At 28.3% G+C, this 6,916-nt stretch overlaps 2 long non-coding RNA genes across 2 annotated transcripts; one reads left to right on the top strand and one right to left on the bottom strand.

The window, feature by feature from the left end:
- Nucleotides 1–823: 823 nt before the first annotated feature.
- On the bottom strand, nucleotides 824–1,474 carry LOC123666645. Its single transcript, XR_006745298.1, has 2 exons — nucleotides 1,386–1,474; nucleotides 824–1,093 (listed from the first exon to the last, which is right to left on the bottom strand). It is a non-coding gene; the product is annotated as an uncharacterized LOC123666645 (long non-coding RNA).
- LOC123666646 lies at nucleotides 978–6,532 on the top strand. Its single transcript, XR_006745299.1, has 3 exons — nucleotides 978–1,132; nucleotides 2,950–3,051; nucleotides 6,460–6,532. It is a non-coding gene; the product is annotated as an uncharacterized LOC123666646 (long non-coding RNA).
- The last annotated feature ends 384 nt before the right edge of the window (nucleotides 6,533–6,916 follow it).

Raw genomic sequence — 6,916 nt, 5'->3', positions numbered from 1 at the left:
TGTAATTTTTTTTTATTATTTCACTTTATACGTAGCGAAGCACGTACCGGGCCGCTAGTATTTACTAATTGTTTTTATTATTTAAGTGTTGTTCAATTTTGCCGCTCCCTAAAAAGTGCCGCCCGGGGCGCCCCCCCCCCCCCCGCCCCCACTACGCTACGCCACTGCTTATCGCTTATGAGCGATCTTTTCCAGGTAACCTTTGGGCAGAGGAAATGGTATATATGTAGATGGTTTTGGTGTACACGTTTTATCTAAACACATTACAATATATTTAGACAAATAAATAATGTAAAAATAAAAATAAAGTATATGTACGTAAATGGCATAAATAAATGGAAAGTTGCATACATAGACGTATATATAGTTAATGATCACATGTATTTATGATAATAGGCACGGTGGTAAGACCCACAAGGATAGACATCCATATCGGAAGAATTTAAATATAAATATCCATTCCGAGTGGGAATCAAACCCGCTAACGTGTGTAGGCACCGATATGGCAAACACTCCACGACATCAAAACATCAGAGCACGGTCTTATTTGTGAGATCATGTCACAACATCTCTACATATTTTTATATTCATGTATATAAGTATGTATAAAAATATAATTGTGAATATAAAAATATGTAGAGATGTTGTGACATTATCTCCAATATATCAAATTGCCAAAACGTAAAAATGATAACAATATGATGCTTATTGCCATATAAAAAACAACTACCATTACGCCAAAAAAAAATGTTACAGATTTATATTTTACCTTTATTATATCTTTACTTTGATTTTTAGAATACTACATAATTTGAAAGACTTATTTTTATATTTAATGTAATTTTCAATTAACTCATTCATTATTCAAAATTAAAAAGCAAATGAGTTGTCTATGGAATCACAGAACGGAATCTTGTAAAGAGATTAGGCCATTTCATAAAACAAATGTATAGTAACTTGCAGAAAATATCTTCGGGACAGTTGTATTTATTTCAGCTTTGCATTTTAATTTAAATTGAATCGTGTACCGCATTGTAGGCCTACTCTAGAGGATTCATCTTCGACTCTAGCGGAAGGGTTAGCAGTCTTGATTCTGCAATAGAAAAAGATTTGCATTGAGAGGAGACGTAAGGTAAACATCGATTTATTTTCTTCAAAAATGGAATCGGTCAACGTTACTGCAGAGTACAGTTTTTCAAATGTTTGATGTTGTGCCTCGAGTGTTTATAATTATTTTTAGTGCATCCTTGTACGAAATGAAAGTTTGACTTATGCCACATATTCTTTTGAATGGCAGCTGGCGGACGTATCTTAGCGTAATAGTAGGTATATCAAATGCTACATAAACCGTGTACTAGTGTTCTACATTATTATTTTTGTGGTACCGTGAGTGATGGACTACCGTGGAATATTTCCAGACCCGACTAGAAATAGTGAATAGAATTGTTTTTTCCACAGTAAAATGTCAAATTATGAACTTGTCAAAGCTAGGTTGAGTCATTGTTGCAATCACTTTATCTTTCTAAGTTATTGCTAGAAATCATACTTACACTGTTTACTTTTACTAAAATTCATAGCCAACCTCTGGATCTTAACATATTTTCACAAGTGTAATGAAACATTGTCCAAACAAAACTTACATTTTGTAAGTGATTTCTGTGAAGAATATATGTGGTAAAGTTCTTTATTGTGATTCACATAAAAACAAAGTGTCCTTTACATATTTAAATATATCTTCGTGTCCTTGAACAGGTATTGTTTATAGTGTTTAAAAAATTGTTTCTTATTAAAAGAAGGTAACTTTCACTCAAATAAATAAAATTAATACAGACAGTAATGTAAAAACATGTTATTTGGATGCTGCTTTACAATTTAATATTAAAACACTATGGAAATTATTAAAACATTGACATTTACATTGTTTTGATTCTATGTGTAATTTATTATGTTTTAAATATGAGGTAGTGGAAAATCCATTTGAGCATTGATCATAATTATGCTGTCATATCACATTTTATAAATAGTGATATTCACTTATTTTGCAAAATAAATCTTATACAAATATGGATTAGAAAAACTGTAAGTTTATCCATATTAATCTAAATTATGATATTGATAAACAGCTATACCATTGTAATCTGTTAGAAATAAGAAATAAAAAATTAGTTTAAATAAAAGAACCAATAATAATTATGTTTTATAGGCAATACATTATAGTATTCTTAGTGTTTATTACAATAAAAAACATTAAACCAAAAACATAACCTAAAAATCATAAATTATTTTGAAATTTTATTTAATACCTTGACAAATATTACATTACCACATTTTTATTTTAATCTACCTTATAAAAAATATCATAATTTTTGACAAAGGCGCGCAATATTTAAATGAAATAAAAATACATATTATTTGGTTATAATATATTGTTTTGTATGCAAAAAAATAATAAGCACACACGAATGCTATTCATAATTATGAATCAGATTTAATTTTTAGATTTAATTTTCATATTTAATTTATTATAATATGAATAGCATTATGATGCTATTTTTGTTATAATATTACGTTACAAATTAATTTGCAATAAAACAGAGTGCTGACCCCCAGCATCATGAACACCTTTCTAATGCTACTTACATAATATATCATTGAAGCTTTTGATTGCATCTCATCAAATACCAAACATATTCTTGACATATTCAGACTTAATTTTCATTTATAAATGTACTAAACATGTTAATATTTTTTCTTTTTGAATAAAATATATTTTTAATATATCATTTTTATCAATTTTTTTTAAAACAATCATTCTTATTGATACTATTTTATTCTAATTATATTTTATTTTAATTATGCAGCAGATTATTTAAATTCCAATGTATTCAAGTCTGTGTTATGAGTTTATATGTAAAAATTTATGTTATATGTTTAATATTTTAATTTCAGGTAACAGAAGCACGGGTTGTTTGTTCTAATTTAGTGAGAGGAACAGAACATTTAGCTCTTAGGGCTAGGATGTCAGTGTTGAATCAGAGTGGAGAAGAGCAGGTAAAGTTTAGGCATTTATAATCATAACATAGTTAAAGTGATAAAAAGATTATCATTTCTCAGAATATTTTTAACCGACTTCCAAAAAAGGAGGAGGTTCTCAATTCGACTGTATTTTTTTTTTATGTATGTTACCTCAGAACTTTTGACCGGGTGGACCGATTTCGACAATTTTTTTTAATCGAAAGGTGGTGTGTGTCAATTGGTCCCATTTAAATTTATTTGTGATCTAACAACTACTTTTCGAGTTATATCTAATAATGCGTTTTTACGTTGTATTATACCGCATAATTTCTACTGGCTGTACCGATTTTAACAATACTTTTTTTGTTGGAAAGGTGATATCCTTAGTTTGGTACTATGATAAGGAAACTAGGATCTGATAATGGGATCCCAGAGAAATCGAGGGAAACCCTCGAAAATCCGCAATAACTTTTTACTGGGTGTACCGATTTTTGACTATTTTTTCGTCGATCTACGTTGTATTACTCGTCGATGAAATTGAAGTCGGTTTTTTTTCGTTTGTGAGGAAACACAATTTTGACCTGTAAGTTTCATTGCAATGCTTAACTTCACAGCTAGGTATAACTTACTATCTGAACACAAATTTAGAAGATGGAATCTAAGTAATTTTAGTCAGAGATCGAATTCAAAATGACTTTAGTAATATAAGGTTATAAAATTAATAAAAAAAAAAGTATCAAAAATCCATATTTAAATTCATCATTTTGTTGTTAAAGTTTGAAAGTAATAAGCCAAAGCGTGGCTTAATTACTTACTGTAGATTTTCATCCCAATATATTTAGGGTCAGTCTTTCCTATTAAAACATGTAGTTAAATTTTTATAATATGATATGTGATATGTTTATATTGTTCTTACCACAATGCAAATCACTTACGTTTTGTATTATAATAGTGTTTTTTTCTAATAATATTTAGACCAGTATTAATTAACAAGCATTAAATATAGGCTTTAAAGTTGAGTGAATTTTTTTTAGTATTAAAATAAGTTGAAATTTATAAATATTAACACTGTTTCACAATAACATAATATCAACAAACATTGATCAGGAATAACACAGTTTTGTTTAATTTTTTATTTGCACTAGACAACTAGAAATATTTCGTAATACTATCTAAACATAACTGAATGTTGTCAGTTCTCTATTAATCTCTGATAATATTCATTGATTTCATTGGTTTCATTATAGTGTGACAAATACTTTGTTTATTTTTTTTTTAAAATTAATTATAGACCTAAAGAATAAGGCAATATCAAAAATATTTGTTGATGAGTTTAATTTTATAATTTTTATATTTCTTATATAAGTTACAGAAAACTTCCTTAAAAAGAAAAAAGCAATACACACTTCTACGTCATTGTTTTTTGAAACTTTGGTTAAAAAAAATGACAATTGTATAACACAATATTTAATCTTAATAATATGATATTCTATTAAGTAGTATTTTAATCAAATTAAGGTGTTGATCCTTTCTTCCTATTTAAAAGCAATCAAAAGATGAAGAAGAGAGAATTGAGATAAATTCAAAAGTAATTTGTTAAGCTAATATTATCTTTAAGCTATTATATTGTAAGGACCTTAATATTTCTTTCGTTTTTTCCTGGAAATATTATTAAAGAAAATGTTATACTTTTATTGTGTCAAGCTGTCACCATGCTATGTTAGAGATGTGAAATAGGTTGCAATCTATGATTAAAACTAGGTCTAGGCCTTTATTTAAGTCCTAATCAGTGCAATATTTTTCTATAGTTAAACACCGATATTTAAACAATTATACTGTAGAGAGGTTTGAATGTGGGGTATTTATTTCCTTCACTGAGGACCCTTTGAATATATGATTTCATGCAAGAAATTGCAAAATTTATAATGAGACAGGTTTTTTAATGAGTTGTTGTTTAAGAGAGTAAGACAGTTTCATTCCCATTCTTCTCTGTAGAATTTACATTCAAATTTACATTCTGAATTGATGTAAGCTTCACATCGACTATAATTAATTCATTGAAAACAAATATAAAACTTTAATATGTAAAATAATGATTCAAAGTGCTTTTGAAGCTGGCTTGAGTAAGGAAATTTTTGGTTTTGATTTTCCCTTCACTTATTAGTCATAGCTTTAACTTTAATATTGACGTCACATTTGCGCACAGTCACAGCACTGGTTTGTGGCTGTTGCGCTGGTGGCTGCTGGTTCGATCCCTACACATGACAAACATTTGTATTGGCCATACATATGTTTGCCATGGTCTAGGTGTTTGTGCAGTCCTTGTGGGTCTCCCACCGTGCCTCAGAGAGCTCGTTTAGTCCCAGTTGTTATCATGTACACCTGATACCGATCATTACTCAGTAGGGAATATATCTGCCAACCTGCATTGGAGCAGTGTGATGGATTAAGTTCTTATCCTTCTCCTAAATGGGGAAAGAGGCCTATGCCCAGCTTTGGGATACTACAGGCTATAGCGTATAACTTTAATAGACAACTTTTTGTAAAAATCCTGAAATTATTGTAAAAACAATCGTCTTCTATTATGTTGTATTAAATTAATAAACATTTGAGCAGTCACTAAATAAACTAATAAATTTGTCTAACTGTAGTCAAACTATTCATTAATATTAATGACTTATACATTAAGATTACTAGATATTGATGGGTGTGGTCCACATGACATATTGTAAACAAAGTGGTTTTTATTACTTTTTGCAATTTCAAATCATTTAAATAATAATATTCATATTTTTATACAACATAAATCATTGTTATAAGTGAAATTAATTTTTATATCTTATGTTATGGTGATGTTAACATTTTTTTTTAATTTAGCAGTTACGTAAATAATGTAAATTGTTAGTTGAAATCCACATATTTTGTTTTAGAAAGTCTTTTCGATATTCAAAAAATTGTGAATTTGTGTTAGTTAAAATTACTTTATTTAAATGTCAAGAATGTTTTAAACAGTTATTAATTTATAGTGACATCAAAAATCTCATCTTCAATAGGAGTCATTGATTCAAATAATCTGATATGTCAGAAAATTTTCTTTAGTGTTGCGTTATAATTAATTGATAAAACCTAACAAAATTAAGATATGGAGGAAAGCCGTACTTCTAGTGATAGGATATCATCAGAAATACAGTTTTTAATTTTGAGTTCTTTACTTGTTTGCTACCTGTAACTTAACAATACCACATGCTTGCTCATATAACATCTTGATATTATATGAAAAAATATACTAAATGTAGTGATGCTATGCAAATGTGTATCAAGTTTATATTATATATAGTTACATTATTTTGTACATGATATCAACAGTGATACTATAGAAGTATATGTCAAGTTACATTAACATAAATATTATAGTTTATAAATTTCTGGTTTTTTCTGTTTCAGGTGGAATGTCCACTGTGTATGGAACCCTTGGAGGTGGACGATCTCCACTTCTATCCGTGCACATGTGGCTATCAAGTGAGATATTGTTTTTTCTATATAAAATACTATAAATAGTTTTATTCAATTAGGTTCAATTTATTGAGCTCTACTCGTTAAATAGAAGGATTATCTTATATCTGTTAGACTCTCTTTTCTTATGCTGTCACTCTGCAATTTCTGCTGTATCTTCACAAACGCAAGTTTCTTCTTATCTCTTTCAGAGCTCTTATCCTTTTCTTCTCATATGTTACAATTTTATTAAATCAATTCTAATTTGGCACAAAAACTATCGATTTAATTTTGATGAAACTGTGTATGTAGACAGCTGGAAAGTTAAATTAATTAAGAATTTTGTGTATATACTATTAATCTTAATTTTTTTTTTTTATGAATGATTTCCCATATTTATTTAACTTTA

Source organism: Melitaea cinxia, chromosome 26 (assembly GCF_905220565.1).
Source record: "Melitaea cinxia chromosome 26, ilMelCinx1.1, whole genome shotgun sequence".
In the NCBI taxonomy this organism is placed as follows: Eukaryota; Metazoa; Arthropoda; class Insecta; order Lepidoptera; family Nymphalidae; genus Melitaea; species Melitaea cinxia.
This window is presented reverse-complemented; position numbering and strand designations above follow the sequence as displayed.